General features: G+C 40.3%; 1 long non-coding RNA gene across 1 annotated transcript in view; it reads right to left on the bottom strand.

The window, feature by feature from the left end:
• Positions 1 to 395: 395 nt before the first annotated feature.
• Positions 396 to 20,317, bottom strand: part of LOC142300632 (uncharacterized) — a 32,256-nt gene continuing 12,334 nt past the window's right edge. The window contains exons 2-3 of the long non-coding RNA XR_012752675.1: positions 16,763 to 16,899; positions 396 to 683 (exon numbers count right to left, since the gene is read on the bottom strand). This is a non-coding gene — a long non-coding RNA (uncharacterized LOC142300632). The remainder of the gene's footprint in view (positions 684 to 16,762; positions 16,900 to 20,317) is intronic.

Raw genomic sequence — 20,317 nt, 5'->3', positions numbered from 1 at the left:
CCATTCACTTCATGATTTCTCTCCCATAAATCTGCTGTGACACTTGAGATGTTTGACTCCAGTCTTTTGCGGTCATGATAATTTAGATCATATTTAAATGCAAAAAAATCATGTATCTGCGAAATTGCGTTTTTTTTTCTTTCCTGAATGGTTTCTGCTTATGTTGAAATACATTATAGTTTACCGCAAGCAAGAGTCAGCCGCCCGGTCTGCATATCCATTTGTATTGAAAGTCATTATCAATAAAAGGCTTCATTACAACTTAGATCCATTTATAGCGAGAATAAATAAAAGCTGACAAATTTGTAAGTAAATCCTTTAGAACTGGAAGCCAACAGAATAGGACAAAATTTAATTTTATGCATGAAAAATCTCATTAAGTAGCTCCATGGAAATGAAAGGAAGTTGGCATCAGACTGAGCTGTATGCACTTCATCTCTTGTCTTTTCATCCACTCAGACCTGACTGCTAATGCCGCTGGAGTGAGCAACTTCCTCTTTGCAGAAATCATCTCAGTTCCAGTCAACAATAAGGTCAATGAGATCAGCTAGTGAATGGCCTGGCTCATTCGTAGATGTGTTCAGAATCTGAACTTAAGGCAGCTGCGGCGTCCTTTGTCGAGAAGGCCTCTCGTATTACAAATCATTCCTCCCGAGACTCTGGATAAAGAGATGAAGACTTGCCTAGAAAGAGAATGAATGATTCATTTAAACTATTAAGCACATGCTAAGCCTTGTCTTTCTAGGCTGAATGGAGATTTGAAATAAGAAAATGACTTATTTTAATACCATTTTAAAGGGACTGATTCACCTATTATTTTTTTTAGAAAATAAAGCCAACCTTTTTCCAATGCATTTTTATTTTTTGAGGGTAGATTTTTTTTTGTTTCATTTTATTTACCAGATTATGGCTGAGCTTTAGTTAAATGTATTTAAAGGGGTGGTTCACTACTCTGCAATAGTGGCCTTATCCCTGTAAAACTGATAGGGGAGGCTTTTTCTAACTACCTTGTTCAGCCAATTCTGCCTCTGAGTGGCACTATTGTGGTCCGCTCAAGCCCATGGCGTGACCCCCGGGCTCTGGGATCTCTGAGATCTGGTGATGTCACGTCAACATCCAGTTGATCCGACATCACTGAGCTCGGCTCCAGTCTCCCTGAGTGACTGGGCTGTAGGCGGTGTTTCACTGTTCCTCAGAGCCAACATGACACGCAATTTCTCCTTCACCGCAGAGCGCCGCAAGCAAAAGTGATGCTGGGCTGTGACATTAGGCTGTGACGAGCATCAAAACACTGCCCAAAGCCCAGTTACTCAGAAAGACTAAAGGCCCTGTCACACACAGAGATAAATCTGCGGCAGATCTGTGGTTGCAGTGCAATTGTGGACAATCAGTGCCAGGTTTGCGGCTGTGTACAAATTGAACAATATGTCCATGATTTCACTGCAACCACAGATCTGCCAAAGATTTATCTCTGGGTGTGATGGGTCCTTAAGACCAGTTTCGGTGATGTTGAATCTCAGAGGTCACAGAGCCTGGGGGGTAACTTCAAGGGGATGAATGGACTGCAATAGTGCCGTTCACAGGCAGAATTGGCTGAACAAGGTATTTAGAAAAAAAACTTCCCTATCTGTTTTACATAGATGTGGTCAGCATTGCAGAGTAGTGAACCACTTCTATAAAGTTATGCTTTATAGTAGCCAAATGGGCTAAAGACAGCATTATACAAGATCTGACTAGGGATGAGCGAGCAGTAATGCTCAGGTGCTCGATGCTCGGATTGAGCATATTGAAATGCTCGGGTTCTTGACCCGAGAACCGAGCCCAATGTTAATCTATGGGAAACTCAAGCATTTTTCCGGCGGCACACTTGGCGGTCTGTAGAAAGCCTAAAAATGTTACAACTGTATAAGAACAGTGCACAAATGACATGGGAACAGCATGGGGAAGACCACTGTAAGCATTTCTGACTCCCAGGTCACTGCTGTGAACAATATTGTTTGAGTATTAGGGGGATGAAGAAGACTGTGTTCCTCCTCCCGTGTGACATGTGTGACATGCACTTTCGCTTAGTAGCATATGTGCGGCAGCTTCTCTCTGCCTGTACATTTGCTGCTAAGAAAAATTAAAAGTGAACAGTAGAAACAAAATAGCATATTCACCTCTCTGCAGACTCCCGGGACATGTCCAATCGGCTCCAGGACCTCCCAGTAGTCAGCTGATGCTGTCCCCTGACAGCATCATCTGATTGTTTAAGGTGGCCGGCTTTTTACTGCCCGGATTTTAAACAATCAGATGTTGAATCAGCTGATCATTCATAAAAGCCGGACGGCTTTTTACCGCCCAGCCGGTTTAAACAATCAGATGATGCTGTCAGGTGACAGCATCAGCTGCTTACTGGCGGGTCCTGGACGTGTCCCGGGAGTCTGCAGAGTGGTGAGTATAATTTTCTTTTCTACTGAATCTTTTCTGCTTTTAAAAAAATCAGCTGATGTGTCATCTGATTCAGGTCCTTGAACGTGACACATCATCTGATTGGTTTACCTTCTGGCAAACCAATCAGATGATATTGGATCCGGATTGGACATTACGGGACCCTCAACCCAGGACTACGGCAGAGGGGGGGTTTAATTAAATAAAAATGGAGTCACTAATTTTGTTGTGTTTTATTTTTAGTAAAAATATTTTTCTCTGTGTTGCTTTTTTTATATTTACTAGAAATGCATGGTGGCCATGTCTAATATTGGCATGACACCATGAATTTTGGGCTTAGGGCCAGCTGATAATACACAGATGGCCCTAACCTCACTATTACCCAGCAAGCCACCCGACACCAGGGCCGCTGGAAGAGTTGTATACAGTGCCAGAAGATGGCGCTTCTATGAACGTGCCATTTTCTGGGGCGGCTTTGGACTGCAATTTGCACTGGGGGGGCCAGAAAGTGGGGGCCATCCTGTACTATGGATTCCAGTCCCCAGTTGCCCAGTTGTACCTGGCTGGACATAAAAATTGGGCGAAGCTCACGTTTTGTTTTTTAATTATTTCATGAAATTCCTGAAATGATTAAAAAAAAAAAAGGCTTCCTATATTGTTGGTTCCCAGATGGGTACAAATAGGCAGCTGGGGATTGGGGGCACCCCGTCCCTGCCTGCTGTACTTGACTGGCATACAAAAATATGGCAAAGCCCATGTTGATTTTTTTTTTTAAATTCATTAAGAAATAAAAAGAACTAAGAAAAAAACCCCAAACACATAACCCTAACCCTAGGATTAGGGTTAAGGTTGAAAGAAAAAATGTGTGGGCTCCCACTGCATTTTCTATTGCTGGCTAGGGGTAACCCAAGCAGCTACTGGCTGCTAACCTGCACTGCTTGGTGTTACCTTCACTGGCAATGGAAAATCCAGGGAAGCCCTTTTCTTTTTAATTTTTTTGCCAAAAAAAATTAAAAAAATGACATGGGCGTTGCTATATTTTTGTATGTTAGCCAGGTACAGCAGGCAGGTACGGGCTGCCCCCAACACCCAGCTGCCTATTTGTACCCAGTTGGGAACCAAAAATATTGGGAAGTCCTTTTTTTAATTTTATGAATTTCATGAAATAATTTAAAAAAATGACTTGGGCTTTGCCAAATTTTTGTGTCCAGCCAGGTACAGCTAGACAGCTGGGGACTGGAACCTTCAGCGCAAGGTGGCCCAAGCTTTCTGGGCCCACCCCGCTGTGAATTGCAGTCCGCACCCACCCCAAAAAATGGCGCTTTCATAGAAGCACCATATTCTGGTGCTGTATACAACTCTTCGAGCGGCCCTGGTGCCGGGTGGCTCACTGGGTAATAAGGGGTTAATACCAGCTTTGTTTTACCAGCTGGTATTAAGCCCAAGATTCTTAATGTCAGGCCAAGTTTTACCCAGCCAATAAGAATCTCCAATAAAGGGTTAAAAAAAGACAACTCCATCTTTATTACTCCCTCTCACCCCTCTATGATCCTGGTCTTCTGTCTTCTTCAACCAATGCAGCTCTACAATATCAGAAAGCACGGGGTGGAGGAAGAACGCTTCTGCTCCCCATGCTGTCTAATCACTCAATGAGTAAGCAGAGACTGTGGGTTGGCAAGCGGTGACATCACTGCTGCCACCGTTGCCATAGTAACCTAATAAGAGGGTTACTATAGCAATGGTGATATCTGATCACCTGATTCCTGGCGCCGCTATTTACCTGCTCCTGTTCCTACATGACCTAAGACACACACTAAATCTGTCACTAGTTCAGCAGCACTTCTCCCTACACTAGTTGACTGTGGATCAGAGTGACGAGACAGCGCCTTCAGGTCTTATATAGACCAGATGACGCTGTGCAGCCAGCTGAACACTGTAATACCACAACCAACATGGCTGTGGCATTACAGTGTGTGGCAGTCAATCCCTGCATGTGGACTGACTCTGTAAAGAGCGCCAACATGCAGGGAGGGAGAGCCGAGCATGTGTCCGAGCATCTCGCTGGTACTCGGCGCTCACCGAGTATCTCGAATACTGAAATGCTCGGGCGAGCACCGAGTACCGGCGAGCATGCTCGCCCATCCCTAGATCTGACTAATTTACTTCTATTGAATAGTTTGTTAGGCATGCTCTGTGATCTATGTGGAGGTCATTGTTCTGCACAAAGGTGGAGGACGTGATCTGTTGATAAAGGAACCAAGACCTGTCATATTGATTGGTGCCTCCATTCCTGACTTCTGTGTAAACTATATTTTCTCTGAAAATCCACATTCATACATCTGTGCTGAGACTGGCCATAGGTCTCCTCACCCAAACTCATCAGCCTGATATATACCTGCCGGGGTCTGTGAATCTCTAATACGTTTATCTCTTATTCATGCTGATTGTGGTTTGGCTTAATAGTCAGCATAGAAATTAGTATTATTGTTGGATAATTTTTCAATATCAATAACTCCATGCAAAATAAAAAATAATCAAACAGTATGTTTAACATAAAAACTTGATTTTAACAAACAAAGACAGGATGATCATTTAGCCATAAATGAGACTGAAAAAAGGTTTATTTATTTTTACAGTGATACAATGATGCACGAACACAGAATAATTTAGATTGATATTTATAGATAAAGATAATTTATTTAATAATAGGGTCTTGTATGACCCTCCTGTGCTCTCAGAAAAGCAAGAGAGAGATTTACTTTAACAGTATTTAGCTCGCTGAGTATTCTGTTGTATGTTCATGACATGATTGAAAATAAACTACAATATGTCAGAGTGGATTTTCCAGCTGAGAATATAAACAATAATATCTCAATTTACTGACAGCGTGCATAGATCTTGAGAACGTAGAAACATCATAAATTATATTAAAATTTTAATTTGGACTATGCTTAAATGGGTCATCAATATCTGATTGGTGGGAGTATGACACCGGGCCCCCCTTCCAATCAGCTGTTCCCAATGCCACTCGCGGCATGCAGAGCTCCGTTAACTATATAATGGCCAGGGCTGGGTACTGCATATCTGCCATCTATTCAAATCAATAGGGAGCGGATGTGCAGTACCCAGCTATGGCCACTATTCTGTTGACAGATCTGTGCTGTGCCACTCTGCAACTAAATAGTTCTGGCAGCTGGATATCCTATCTGTTGAATCCCTGTTTATCTGTCCTATTTTCTGAAATTAACCATCTACTGTATGTATTATCCTCTGGGAAAATGCATTATTTGCAAACTTAAAGGGAATCTAGCAGCAGTTTTTCGATATGTAATCGGAGGACAGAATGATGTACGGGTTAAAAAACAAAAATTAACCATGCCTCTCTTATCAGGCTGTGTGCTGTTGTTTCCTTAAACTAAATATTTAATCACATAGTGATTATCATTGCTGGACTACAATGTCATGTGCACTGCAATCTGACACGCCCACTCCTTTAATTGGCACCTCACTGTCTGTACAATCTGTATAGAAGGCCTGGTGTGGGTAGCTTTCTTAGCTCTGCTGAATTGCTAAATTTAAAAGCTTTGATTGTGTCAGAGCGGCTGCACCCAGTAATCTAAGTGATACATCATTATATTCAGGATCTCTTTGCCTACATCATGCTGCTCTCAGATGAGGTAGCAAAAACCTTCTGGCAGATTCTCTTTCAGCCGCTATGTATAGCATGTGGTAATGCTGGCAATATAATTCCCATATATTTCTGAAAATCTTTCCATCCAAATATATTCAATTTCTCAGTACAAACAAGTAATGTTATAAAATCTCCACTTTTGAATTCCCATGACTAGACATTTCTAAAATATTACTATTTTTGAAGGAAAAACAGAGTTCTTCTTGCCGCTTTCATCACTGAGTATTTTAAGCCTTCTCACCCAGAAATATATTGCTAGATTGTTCTTCCATAATTGAAATGTAAAAGTTCAGCATTGCTTTTTCAGTTCACTAACAAACCCATAGTTGTTAGTAGAAAAGAATGAAATGTAATTTGTTTTCATGGTCAGGTGCTGAGCTGACACTTTTCTTGCTTTGGTTCGTCACTTTGTACCCTGTCAACAAGAACTCTGATTGCCAACTAATAAAGAATCGAAACTCATCATATTTAATAATTACTTTCCCTTTGGATTCGTTAGCGCGGCATGAAATCAATAGCTGCCTATTATAACCTCATCGCTAATTTATTATATTGCAACCCTGACAAGAAACCAACAATCCAGTCCTAAAATACAGCTTTCACAAATACATTGCAAAATGCCAAGTAGACATATTGTTTAAAGCACTCAGTATTGTGGCTCATATTAAAATCAATAAATGAAAGTTACAAAAGTAATTAAAGTATCAACACATTTGGCTGCATCGGCTCTGAAGAAAGCAGAATGTATTGTAACATTTAGATTTCTGTTAGATTTGACTGTTTAATCCTGTTTGAAATGTGTCATTATTAGGACACGTTCACACAGGAGTATTTTGGTCAGTATTTTACATCAGTATTTGTAAGTCAAACTAGGAGTAGGTAAAAAAATGTAGAAGTGGTGCAAATGTTTCTCTTAAGTGGGAGTCACACTTGCGCGTATCTCTTGTGAGTCTCGCATCACATCATCTGGCACGGCCGCACACTCTCCGGACAGGAGCATCTCAGCTGCCTAGAAATACATGCAGCCGACCTGCTCCTGTCCGGAGAGTGTGTGGTCATGCCAGGTGATGCTATGCGAGACTCATGCGAGATACACACAAGTGTGACTCCGGCCTTATACTTTTCTTCTTACTGTACCTAAGTGCTTCCAATTTTGTAGAGGTATGTGAAAGTTTTTGTAAGGATTTTTTTTTTTACACATTTTGTATAAAATCAATTTGTTCTTGCTTCCTTTTCTCTTGGCTGTTGGCTCAGGTTAAGGTTACCAACTTTTTAAGACATCATAATTTAGTGATTAACTGTCACGATTTGCCTATGCTATGTGTTTATATGTGTGGCCTACAAATGGTTGGGATGTGACTTGTAGATGACGAGTTTTGCCAGGACCTAGTGAGATTATACTACTTTTGTTTTATGAGAAAACAGAGTTTTTAAAAAGGTTTTACAGGTTTGATGATCACAAATGTAGCATGTTACCACTGCAGCTAATCACTTGGCATTTACGCCGATATAGTCAGCATTAGACTACTTAGACCAGTGATTGGCTGCTGTGGATACATACTCTAATTGTGATGTTACCACTGTACTCATATCATCAAAGATGAGGGGCAGCAGTAGAGAGACAGTGCTGGAACAGCAAAACAAACTACATTAAAAACAACTTTAACCAAATATAAAAAAAAGTTAATGGTGAGCATATCTGTACATCAGAAACAAGAACAGATTATGTCTACCACCATGTAGCTCACAGGTACCAATCAATATCTGTAGTCCTATGGTTACATATCATTTCAACTAAAAGTCTATGCAATTTAAAAATGACCTATCAGTAAAAATCAATTTTTATATAAAAATGAAAAATATAATTATATGTGTGTTTAGTTTGCTAGTGATGAGCGAGCATGCTCACCACTGCTCGATACAATATCAAATACTTATTTTGCTTGGGAATGCTCGGTACTGGATCAAGTGTCGTGGCTACTCAAGCGCCATGCTTGAGTCCCAATCCCACAAGTTTTTGCGTCTGTTTTTAGCCACTAAACATGAGAGGATTGCCTGGCACATTGGCTACTAGCATTACTGTGATTAGCCGGCCGCATTGCGTCATCAAATCTATATAAGACCTGGTGGACATGACGATTGGCTCACTCTACCCTGGAAACAGTGTAGGGATAGCTGCTGGAGATAGATTAGTGTCTTAGATAAGCAAAAAAGGCATATATAGACAAGGGTTATTTCAGAACATTTATTACTACTGCACCCTAAAACCAAAAGCTGTTTCAGGACTACATATATTATAATTGTTATTAATACCACTCTTGGCTCCATTTAGTGTAGAGATAGTTATTGGAGAAGGAACAGTGTATTAGTTAAACATTAAAGGCATATTGGCAGGAATAATTTCCTAAAAGTCCTTGCTATGGCACCCTAAGACCAAAAGTCCATTTCAGGGCTACTTATATTCTATTGTGTTTCTTAGTAATACAGCTCCTTGCGGCATTTAGTGTAGGGAGAGTTGCTGAGAAGACTGAGAAGAGATAGTGTATTAGTTTTGCATTGAAGTCATATAGGCAGAGATTATTGACTTACAGTCCTTGCTGTTGCTTCAATGTAAAATCAAAAGTCCTTTTCAGTTCTACATCTATTTTATTCTAGTCCATATTCATATTGCTGTTAGCTGCATACCTAATTTAATATACGGAAGGCATGCAGTAAGGGACGGGGAAGTGGATGTGTTGCAGATGGTGCATGCAGAAGCTGAGGCCATGACCAGATGAAACTGTACCTGCTGCAAGAGCACAACAAACATGCTCATCCATGAGACAAATCTTCCTGTTACACTTTTCAGGTGGGGGCACAAGACACCACTGTTGAAGCAAGAACGAATAGGTGGTCAGTTGTATGGCAAATAATGTTTCCAGTCTGTTTCCCAGTATCAAAGACCTTGTCTTCCACAAAGTCCAGTCTCACCAGCTAAAAGTCTGGACCACATATTCCTTAGACTGATCTTCCTTTCCACAATGACGAGTCATAGATTCATGTAATGTTAGAGTTGGAAGGGACCTCCAGGGTAATCGTGTCCAACCTCCTGCTCAAGACAGATGTCTGTCCAGCCTCTGTTTGAAGACTTCCATTTAAGGAAAACTCATCACCTCTTGTGGCAGCTTGTTCCACTCATTGACCATCCCCAAAAAGTTTTTTCTAATATCTAATCTGTATCTTGTACTTATCAGTTTCATTGCATTGCCTCTCGTGTTTCCATGTGCATATGAGAATAAGGATGATACCTCAACACTATTACATCTCTTTAGATATTTGTAGACATCTATTAAGTCTCCTTTAGCCTTCTTTTTAGCAAGCTAAACATTCCCATTTCCTTTAACCGTTCTTTGCAGGACATACTGTGAACTCCTTGGTGTGTCCCAGTGTGAGATCACTTCTCTTCTAGGACTCTTATTGGGTAAACTAATAGATCACAGACTGCACATGTCAACAACATGGTGCAGCAGCAAAAAAATCAAACAGTTCTGTGATGTATTAAGAGATCCATAGAGTCTAGATCACGTGAAGTAATTATCCCCCACTACTCCTCTTGTGCCAAAGAGAAATAAAGGGGGATATTACTTCACGTGATCTAGACTCTGCTTTTCTTAGTACATCCCAGAACTATGTTTGCCTTTTTTGCTGCTGCATCACTCTGTTGACTCATTTACAGGCTGTGATCTATTAGTTTACCTGAATAAAGAGACCCAGGAGACAAATGATCTCAAACTGAGACACTCTGAGGAGCTCTTTGCACTTACATGTTTTGATTTTGGCCTCTCAACCTGCATGTTTCAAGAGGGACATGAGGAGATTGTGTGCAGTGATGCACAAATATTTGAGCACCTCTCAAGAGGTAGATGATAATGAGACACAGTTTGCAACACATCATGTTGTTAAGTCAACAAGTCAGGAAGAGGACCAAAGTGCAAAAGTGGAAGATGAGTTGGTGGATGAGGCAATCACTGATCAAACCTGAGAGGGTGACATGCAGAGTAAAGACAAAACAGATCCACAGCTTCAAATAGGCAGGAAGAAGTAATAGAGTGACCAGAAGGAGAAGGTGAGCAACTGTTCCCCATAGCACATACATGGAGCATGTTCCAAGTCTGTAGCTTTTTCAAAGAAAGTGCAGACTATAACAAAGCATAATTTGCAACATGTGTCGTACAAAAGATCAGCAGAGGCCTGACCACTACCAGTGTGACCAACACCAGCAAACTTAGGCACATAACATCAAAGCACCAGCCTAGGTAGACTGAACGCCTGGGTCCACCCTTAGGGGTACTTTACACGTTGCGACATCGCTAGCATCGTCTAGCGATGTCGAACGCGATAGTACCCGCCCCATCGCACATGCGATATTTGTTGATCACTGCCGTAGCGAACATTATCGCTACGGCAGCTTCACACGCACATACCTTGTCGGCGACGTCGCAATGACCACCGAACAATCCCTCCTTCAAGGGGGAGGTGCGTTCGGCGTCACCGCGACGTCACCACGACGTCACTAAGCGGCCGGCCAATAGAAGCAGAGAGGCGGAGATGAGTGGGACATAACATCCCTCCACCGTCTTCCTTCCGCATTGACGGTGGACGCAGGTAAGGAGATGTTTGTCGTTCCTGCGGCTTCACACACAGCGATGTGTGGTGCTGCAGGAACGACAAACAACATTGTATCTGCAGCTGGAGCGACATTATGAAAATGAACAATGTGACACAGATCAGCGATTTTTGACTGTTTTTGTGCTCTTTCATCATCGCTCCTAAGATTTACACATTGCGATGTCGCTACCGGCGCCGGATGTGCGTCACAACAACCGTGACCCCAATGATATATCGGTAGCGATGTGGCAATGTGTAAAGTACCCCTTAGTGTCTGTGGTGACACCACTCCCTGTTCTCCTGTGCTACGTCCTTGCAAATACCCTGTCCAGGATGCAGGCACAGATGCCTCCCATCCTGCACCTGTCATTGCACATTCGCAACCATCAGCAACCACGTCCACTTCCTTATCCCAGTGCAGCATTCAGCTGTCCCTACTACAGGCCTTGGAACACATGCAGAAATATGCAGCCACCCACAGGAGCAAACACTAAACGGTTGTTTATCCACAATTTTGCAAAGGTGCTAACAAATTTGTCAGCCCCACTTTTGGGGTTTTGTGTGAAATTATGTCCAATTTGCCTTATTTTCTCAGTTTTGTTTTTTTGTTATTTTGATAAAGAAATAAACGTGTATAACAAAATGTGTATTTGCAGTAATTTTCTGGTAGAAATACTAAATCTTCTTGAACAACTTAACCACTTTGCTGTATATTATTATTATTATTATTATAGCGCCATTTATTCCATGGCTCTTTACAGTGAAAGAGGGTATACATACAACAATCATTAACAGTACAAAACAGACTGGTATAGGAGGAGAGAGGACCCTGCCCGCGAGGGCTCACAGTCTATAGGGAAGGGATATATATATATATATATATATATATATATACATACACTTCCTGACAGAAGTTCTGTCGCTTATCCTTGTTATGTAAATAAAAGCTTATAACCTGACTTTAAATTCATCCATAGTTTTATAAATTACTCTTTTGAAAGCTACGGGGGAACACTATTCTCCTTAAGGAGACTTTGCAAGCCAGTCTGGCTGCCAAGTAAGGGGACTTATAGCTGCCACACCCCTCTAACTGACGAGGGGCAAGCACCCCGAAACACCGTGTCTGCAAATTGGGATTCTGATCTGGCTTATATATCCTGAGTCATATTGCAAAGGATTGTTAAAAATCCACTTGTGACTTTTAGGATCGCTACTTCCAATAGGTGGCGCTGTGCTAGAGTTTGTCTCCTTTACTGGAGAGACAATTTGAATATTTCTTAGAGGGGCGTGGCAGCTATAAGTCCCCTTACTTGGCAGCCAGACTGGCTTGCAAAGTCTCCTTAAGGAGAATAGTGTTCCCCCGTGGTCCCCACATAGCTTTCTCATGAGCCAGATCAGACACCCCCATACTTTGCACTGACGAGGGGCAAGCACCCCGAAACACCGTGTCTGCAAATTGGGATTCTGATCTGGCTTATATATCCTGAGTCATATTGCAAAGGATTGTTAAAAATCCACTTGTGACTTTTAGGATCGCTACTTCCAATAGGTGGCGCTGTGCTAGAGTTTGTCTCCTTTACTGGAGAGACAATTTGAATATTTCTTAGAGGGGCGTGGCAGCTATAAGTCCCCTTACTTGGCAGCCAGACTGGCTTGCAAAGTCTCCTTAAGGAGAATAGTGTTCCCCCGTGGTCCCCACATAGCTTTCTCATGAGCCAGATCAGACACCCCCATACTTTGCACTGACGAGGGGCAAGCACCCCGAAACACCGTGTCTGCAAATTGGGATTCTAATCTGGCTTATATATCCTGAGTCATATTGCAAAGGAGTGTTAAAAATCCACTTGTGACTTTTAGGATCGCTACTTCCAATAGGTGGCGCTGTGCTAGAGTTTGTCTCCTTTACTGGAGAGACAATTTGAATATTTCTTAGAGGGGCGTGGCAGCTATAAGTCCCCTTACTTGGCAGCCAGACTGGCTTGCAAAGTCTCCTTAAAGAGAATAGTGTTCCCCTGTGGTCCCCACATAGCTTTCTCATGAGCCAGATCAGACACCCCCATACTTTGCACTGACGAGGGGCAAGCACCCCGAAACACCGTGTCTGCAAATTGGGATTCTGATCTGGCTTATATATCCTGAGTCATATTGCAAAGGATTGTTAAAAATCCACTTGTGACTTTTAGGATCGCTACTTCCAATAGGTGGCGCTGTGCTAGAGTTTGTCTCCTTTACTGGAGAGATCTTTTGAAAGCTGAAACCCTCCCAAAATTGGTTTAGGTTATGAAAATAAAGTTGCTGCAAAGGTGAAATAATGATCATTTTATGAACACAGAGAGGTCAGATTTTGGCAAGACAAAAGTTTTGTCGCCCACAGAAAGTAATGTGAAATTCAAACAAATAATTAACTTCTAATACAAAGATATGTTGCATAACATTGGTTAATGAAGTCGTGGTGCTATTAGAGCCATATTTAATATTTTGTGTGACTTCCATGAGCTTGAAGGACTGCTTCCATGTGGTTCAACAATGATTCATACAATTTATTGATGAAGTCATCAGGAATAGCAAAGAATGCAGTCTTACATGCCTCCCAGAGTTCATCTAGATTCTTTGGTTTTGTCTTCCAAGCTTCCTCTTTCATCCTACCATAAACATGCTCAATGATGTTCATGTCTGGTGACTGGGCTGGCCAGTCCTTGAGCACCTAGATCTTCTTTGCCAGAATGAACTTTGTTGTAGAGATGTATGTATGAGATAGAGCACCATCCTGCTGCAGAAATTGACCCCTTTTATGATTGGGAATGTAAGAGGTAGCTAATACTTCTTGATATTTTAGGCTATTGATATTGCCTTCCACCTTGCAAATGTTTTGCACACCCCCATACTGAATGTAACCCCAGACCATGATCTTCCCACCATCAAACTTAACTGTTTTCTGGATGTGTTTTGGACTTGAGGTGACCAGGCCTGTTGGAGCTCTGCTACAGTGAAAGAGGAGCTGGCTTTGGATTTTCTAACCAACAAATGTTCCTCCTGAGCAGTTGTCTTGTGGTGTCTGCCGGACCTGGGCTTGTCAAAAATATCTCCAGTCTCTTCACATCTTTTTTTAATTCTTTGTACTTGACGCTGAGACACATTAAAGGTGTCTGCGACCTCTGCAGTCTCTTGATAATCAAGGCATTGGTCGCAGGGTGGACTTTTGGCATGTTCTCAGAGGTCAAGTTGTAGTTCAAGTGAAGGTCTGGGGTGCTTGGTTTCTTTTTATACACACCCACTAATTAAGCGATCATTTAGTGAGCACAGGTGAGGATGTAAAATAGGATTAGGTGCATTATATGATCAATACTTCAGCTTTGTAGCAACTTTATTTTCATAACGTAAACCAAATTTGTGAGGCTTTCAAACGACTAATTTATAAAACCAATGGAAAAATTTAAAGTCAGGTTATAAGCTTTTATCTACATAACATGGATAGGTGACATAACTTCTATAAGGGAGTATATATATATATATATATATATATATATACTAGCTGTAGCTGTAGTATCTGGCATTGCCCGGGGCAGTAACTAAGTATATCTCTGTCTCTCTCCCACTCTCTCTCTCCCACTCTCTCTCTCTCTCTCTGTCTGTCTGTCTGTATCTCTCTGTCTGTCTCTCTCTGCCTGTCTCTCTCTGCATTTCTCTCTCTCTATCTCTCTGTCTCTCTGTTACTCTCTCTGTCTGTCTCTCTCTCCCTTTGTGTCTCTCTCCCTGTCTGTGTCTCTCTCTCTGTCTTTATCTGTGTGTCTAGTTCTGTCTGTTTCTCTCTGTCTCTGTCTGTGTGTCTCTCTCTCTCTCTCTCTCTATCTCTCTGTGTGTCTCTCTCCATCTGCCTCTCCATCTCTTTCTCTGTCTGTCTCTTTTGTTAAGGGGGGCATAATTTAGGGTGATGAATTTCAAGTTATGCATCCACGTCTTAAACCCATCTGCATTCCAAATTATGAGTCATTTGTCAGCATGCAGGCTATTCGTCCACACAGATCAGAAATGACCATGGATCTAGTTAGGAAATATGACTGGTTTAATTACGGAAGTTCAGATATTTTTAAAGAAATCAGTTGGCTAGGAGCAAAGAATACATAACACTTCTCCTATTGGGTAAATGGCAAAAAGAGTCAGCATGAATCACTTATGACCAGAAAGTCCCGAATCTGAGTACAGTTCGAACGCCATTTTGAGACATGTTTTTGGATATCTTCATATAATTCTTAATACTCATAACAGTCCATAACCATGTGCTTGTGCACCTTTTTCCACCACACTTTTTCCTTCAACTCAACTTTCCATTAATATGCTTGGATTCAGCACTGTGAACAGCCAGCTTCTTTAGCAAAGACCCTTTAAGGCTTGCTCTCCTTGTGGAGTGTGTCAATGACTGCCTTCTTGACATCTGTCTAGTCAGCAGTCTTCACCATGATTATGTAGCCTACTGAACCAGACTAAGGGACCATTTCAAGTGATTAGGAGAGCTTTTGCAGGTGTTTTGTGGTAATTATTCTAGTTTTCTGAGATAATGACTTTTGGGTTTTCATTGGCTATAAGCCATAATCATCAACATTAACAGAAATAAACACTTGAAATAGATCAGTCTGTTTGCAATGACTCCATATAATATATGCATTTCCCTTTTTGTTTTGAATTCCTGAAAAAAAAATATTTTTTTGAGGATATTCTAATTTATTGAGATGCACTTATAGCTCATTTTCTTGCTGGCTAACTAAATAAAGCAATTTAATAATTTGACACTAACACTTAAAGGATAATACTACTGACAAGCCCCTTACCATAATGTTACCACATGTATTCAGTGAAATTCTACAGATTGTAGATAAAACTTATATTTCACTTCCAAAATTACTAAGCACATATTCACAAAGTCTCTCTTCTCTCTCCTGAATGCATTTCCCTCAAAAGATGCAAAGTTTTTGAACCCAACTATTCTCCTTTCTATAGCTTCAGGAGAGTGGAGAGAGACAAAACCACATGAATCATATAATTGCATTGAATTGATAAGCAGTTAATCATATGGTCTTGAAAATGTTACCAATATTCCACTTACTAACACACATTTTCAGGGTTTTTTTGGATGTCAGCAGATTTTATGAAAACTGTCAATGTAGAACTGGTAATGCACTGGTTAACTCTGTGAGGTAATTGTGCAAAATTTACTTCTGGGGAGTTCAGCACAGGAGGCTGAGCTGATGGAACTTGCACAAGAATGTAGAGTGGCAAAAAGGTAAGACAACAAATGTGTTACCTTATTCCAGGTATTCTTTTGAGACTGCCCACAGTTATGCACCTATTTGGCATAGCAGGAACTTTATGGGATCCTCTGGCAAAAAAATTGAGAATGCTGCGGAAGTTGACAAGTTCTTGTGTACCCAACCAAAAAAGGTGGCTATTGTAGAAGTAAAAGCTCATTCCAGAGAGACCACACCTAAGGCAAATAGCACCAGACATACCAGTTAAGCTACCAAACAAACATCCCTCCACCCATTAGACCTTTATGCAATGGCTGTTATCATTCAGGAGTTGGTTATATGAGTAGATATCACAGGTAATGTCACTGGTAAGACTGCAGGCCAATTTCCCAAGATACAAAGGAAAGAAAGGTTGCTTAAAGGAGCATTGAGATTGGAGAGAAACAATCTTGTCTCCAATTTTTTTAAACTATAGTGTGTAGTCTCCTCAAGGACAGTTTACCTGCAATCAGTGATTGCTTATGATATGCTAACGTATTGCTGTACATGGTATAAATCAAAGTCTCCTATGATTGCCAGCCATGTTCTGGCTTTCATAAGATAACCCTTATGACAGACATATAGCCTATTCAGCTTTTCATACATACACATACAGTATAACTGTATAGGACATTTATATTTTAGGGTGTGAGAATGATTCCTGGAGTATTCAAAGACACCACATGGATAGTGAGATAAAAACCAAGATTACCTGTATCCTATAATTCCAAAGCCCTGGAGTAATTGTAGCATATGATAGTTGTTGGGACCAAGAGATGCACAATGGACTGGGTTGCCAATCAACCAGAAATTCCACGATAGGTTATATAAATCGGGCACCTTTTTGACCTGTTTGTAAAAAATATTTTAGGCTTCTGTTATTTTTTTTAAACTGAATAAAATTATACAATTTTTTTTTACTTAGTATCATCATTTTACAGTTTACATTGATTGCAACTAATGTCTTCATATTATGGTCTGTAGACAGACATCACTCATAATCATAATGATTTATTATAGTTTTCCAATGTGTCAGTAACAAATATTGTCTATCCGTAATTTTTTGATACGCTGTACAGAAAAAAAAACATGTCAAGGTGGCAATGCAAGGATTGGAGTGAAGAACACTAAAAACTTCTTGTACAGCTTTTAAAATTTTGCTTAGCCAGAGTAGTTCAATGTATAATGTTTGGATGTACAGTCCATGTCTCCTTTTTCATAATCTATTTTTGTATAACCCCTTCACCCCCCGGGAAATTTTCCGTTTTTCCCGTTTGTTTTTTTTTTGCTCCTCTTCTTCCAAGAGCCGTAACTTTTCTTATTTTTCCGTCAATCTTGCCATATAAGGGCTTGTTTTTTGCGGGATGAGCTGTACTTTTAAATGAAACCATAAGTTTTACCATATAGTGTACTGGAAAACAGCCAAAAAATTTCAAGTGCGGAACAACTGCAAAAAAAAGTGCGATCGCACAATAGTTTGTGGGATATTTTATTTGCTATCTTCACTATATGATAAAACTGATGTGTTGGTGTGATGTCTCAGGTCTGTATGAGTTTGCAGACACCAAACATGTATAGGTGTACTTTTATCTAAGGGGTTAAAATAATTCACCAGCTTGTCGAAAAAAAGTGGCGCACTTTTTGCGCCATATTCCGAAACTCTTACAATCAAAAATTTCTGGGTAACAGATGGAATGTGCAGTAATAATGAACTACGGCCACTCCACAATAGCATCAATATAAAGGAGAAGAAAAGGAGTACTAAATGGCCAACCACATAATCTACTCCACCTCTACTACATTTTCAGGGTGCTGCTTGCCCATTTTTGTGTATACTATTACCTTATAAGGCTGATGTCCCCTTGTTTGGGAATGTTTATCTGGGACTGATTTCCTGCCTATTATGTCTTTTTTCTACTATTGTGATTTTACCATTGTCTGAATTTATGCTTAATAAACTATTTAGGTTTTGATACCATAAAGGCAATGGTTTTGATATTTATTGATTATGTGGTTGGCCATTTAGTACTCCTTTTCTTCTCCTTTATATTGATCATATTCCGAAACTCGTAGCGTTCTCATTTTTTGGAACCTATGACTCAATGATAGCTTATTTTTTGTGTCTCGAGATGACGTTTTTAATGGTATTATTTTTGTGCAGATACTACATTTTAATCGCCTGTTATTGCATTTTGTGTAAAATTTGCAGCGACTAAAAAACTTAATTTTGGCGTTTGGAATTTTTTTGCCGCTACACTGTTTACCGATTGGATTAATTGATTTTATATTTTTATAGATTGGGGCGTTTCTGAACGCAGCAATACCAAATATGTATATATATATTTTATTTCACGACTACGCAGTTTACCGATTGGGGCGTTTCTGAACGTGGCGATACCAAATATGTGTATATTTTTTATTTTTTTTAACCCTTTAAGTTTTAATGGGCCAAATGGGGTGTGATTTGAACTTTTAGCTTTTCACATTTTTTAAAAGTTTTTTAAAACTTATTTTCAACTTTTTTTAATTTTACTAGCTCCCCTAAGGGACTATAACGATCAGCAGTCTGATCGCTCTTCCATTTCTCCAGATCACAGCTACACAGATGACATCTGGAGAAAAGTTGCTTTTCTCTCACACACGGCCCTCTGCCAGCAGTAAGAGAAAGGGACTCAGGATAGCTACAGGAGTCATCACATCACCCTGTACTACCATGGCTACCACCGTAAGTCACGTAATCACATCACGTGACTTCCGATGGGGGTGGGTAGGTTATGCTTATGGCAGCGCACAGATACATCTTGCTGTCAGAATTTGATAGCGAGATGAAGGGTTTAATAGGTGTCGGTGGAACGTGCTTCCACTCGTGCCTGGCAGGCACACATTTCAGCTGTTGAAATGAGCTGACATATCCGCGGATCGCCGCGGACTGCCCACTGCAGTCTACGGGGACTAACCTCACACAATCCATGACGTATCCAGTACGTCATGTGTTGTGAAAAGGTTAATGAGAGTAACAAAGATTGCTTGTTTTCGATGCTACATTTCTTCATTTTTTCATTATTATATTCCAAGAGATAAAACATTTTAATTTTTATGCCAACCTTGATATTTTTTTTCTTTGACAGACTAGATATATTTTTTATGGTTCCATTTTGGATATATACAAAGTGTGTTCAATAAATTTCTGGTACTGGCATATTATGCTTACATTGCTGGTAATTTTATGATGGCTTCAGGTAGAGACACTCCTTTATGGTTTAAATGTAAAATTTCAGCTTGTTTTAACAATTAGTGTTATTTTAATCTTGTGGTCTATTGAATTCAAGAGAGACAAAGATAGCAATGAATATGATCCACATCTCAGAGGACCAATTGAAGCATCTACAAAATTGTCGAAAAAAGAAATCGGAATGGAAGATCCTCGAATTTGAGAGTGAATGTTAGCAGAATTCACCTACTTATCTGTTTGTACCTTATACATCATCCTTCAAATTCAAGTTTATTCATCAAAGTCAGAGGCAGATGCGTACCTTGAATGCGTATGGCTCCTCAGGAAATTTGTGTGATGATAATCCATCAACTACAGCATCATTACGACCAAGAAAGCAAACAGGAATCAATGAAAAGGAAACAACGCCCCTGATGGATTTCAAAGTAACCCCATCAACTGGAAGACTGATGGGCATGTTTTTGGGGACAGCAAAGGAATTTTACTAAATCCATGTAAAAAAAAATAGGTGAAACTATCAGCAGGACATCATATGCTGCTCCATTAAATTGATTATAAGATACCATTAAGGAAAAAAAGGAGAGGAATATTGGCAAAAGCAGTACTCCTCTACACAGTGCAAGTTACTAGGACTGTTGTGCAAAATTGTAGATTCCAAAAATCATCCACCCTACAATCCAGACTTAGCCCCCAACAATTACTACATGTTCTCCAATTTTAAACAATATCTGCATGGAAGGCGATTTACTTATGATGGCAAGCTGAATGAAATTATTAACAATTGACAATTTTTTGAGAAAAAAACAAATATATTTTTTTCAAGAAATAGAATAATAATTCTAGATATGTGAAAAAGAATGTAGCACTCAGATAATATCAAAGGTGATTCTTTTCAATAGTGGTCCAGAAAAGTGTACAATATATGATGTTTTGGTCAGTATCACCTTTCCCACAGGTACACTGCCAAACGTGCAGTAGAAAATGCAGCGCTAGGTGGAAATGGTTGTGGTGAAACCACATTTGATAATAACTGAA

The sequence above is a fragment of the Anomaloglossus baeobatrachus genome, chromosome 1 (assembly GCF_048569485.1).
Source record: "Anomaloglossus baeobatrachus isolate aAnoBae1 chromosome 1, aAnoBae1.hap1, whole genome shotgun sequence".
NCBI classification, from domain to species: domain Eukaryota; kingdom Metazoa; phylum Chordata; class Amphibia; order Anura; family Aromobatidae; genus Anomaloglossus; species Anomaloglossus baeobatrachus.
This window is presented reverse-complemented; position numbering and strand designations above follow the sequence as displayed.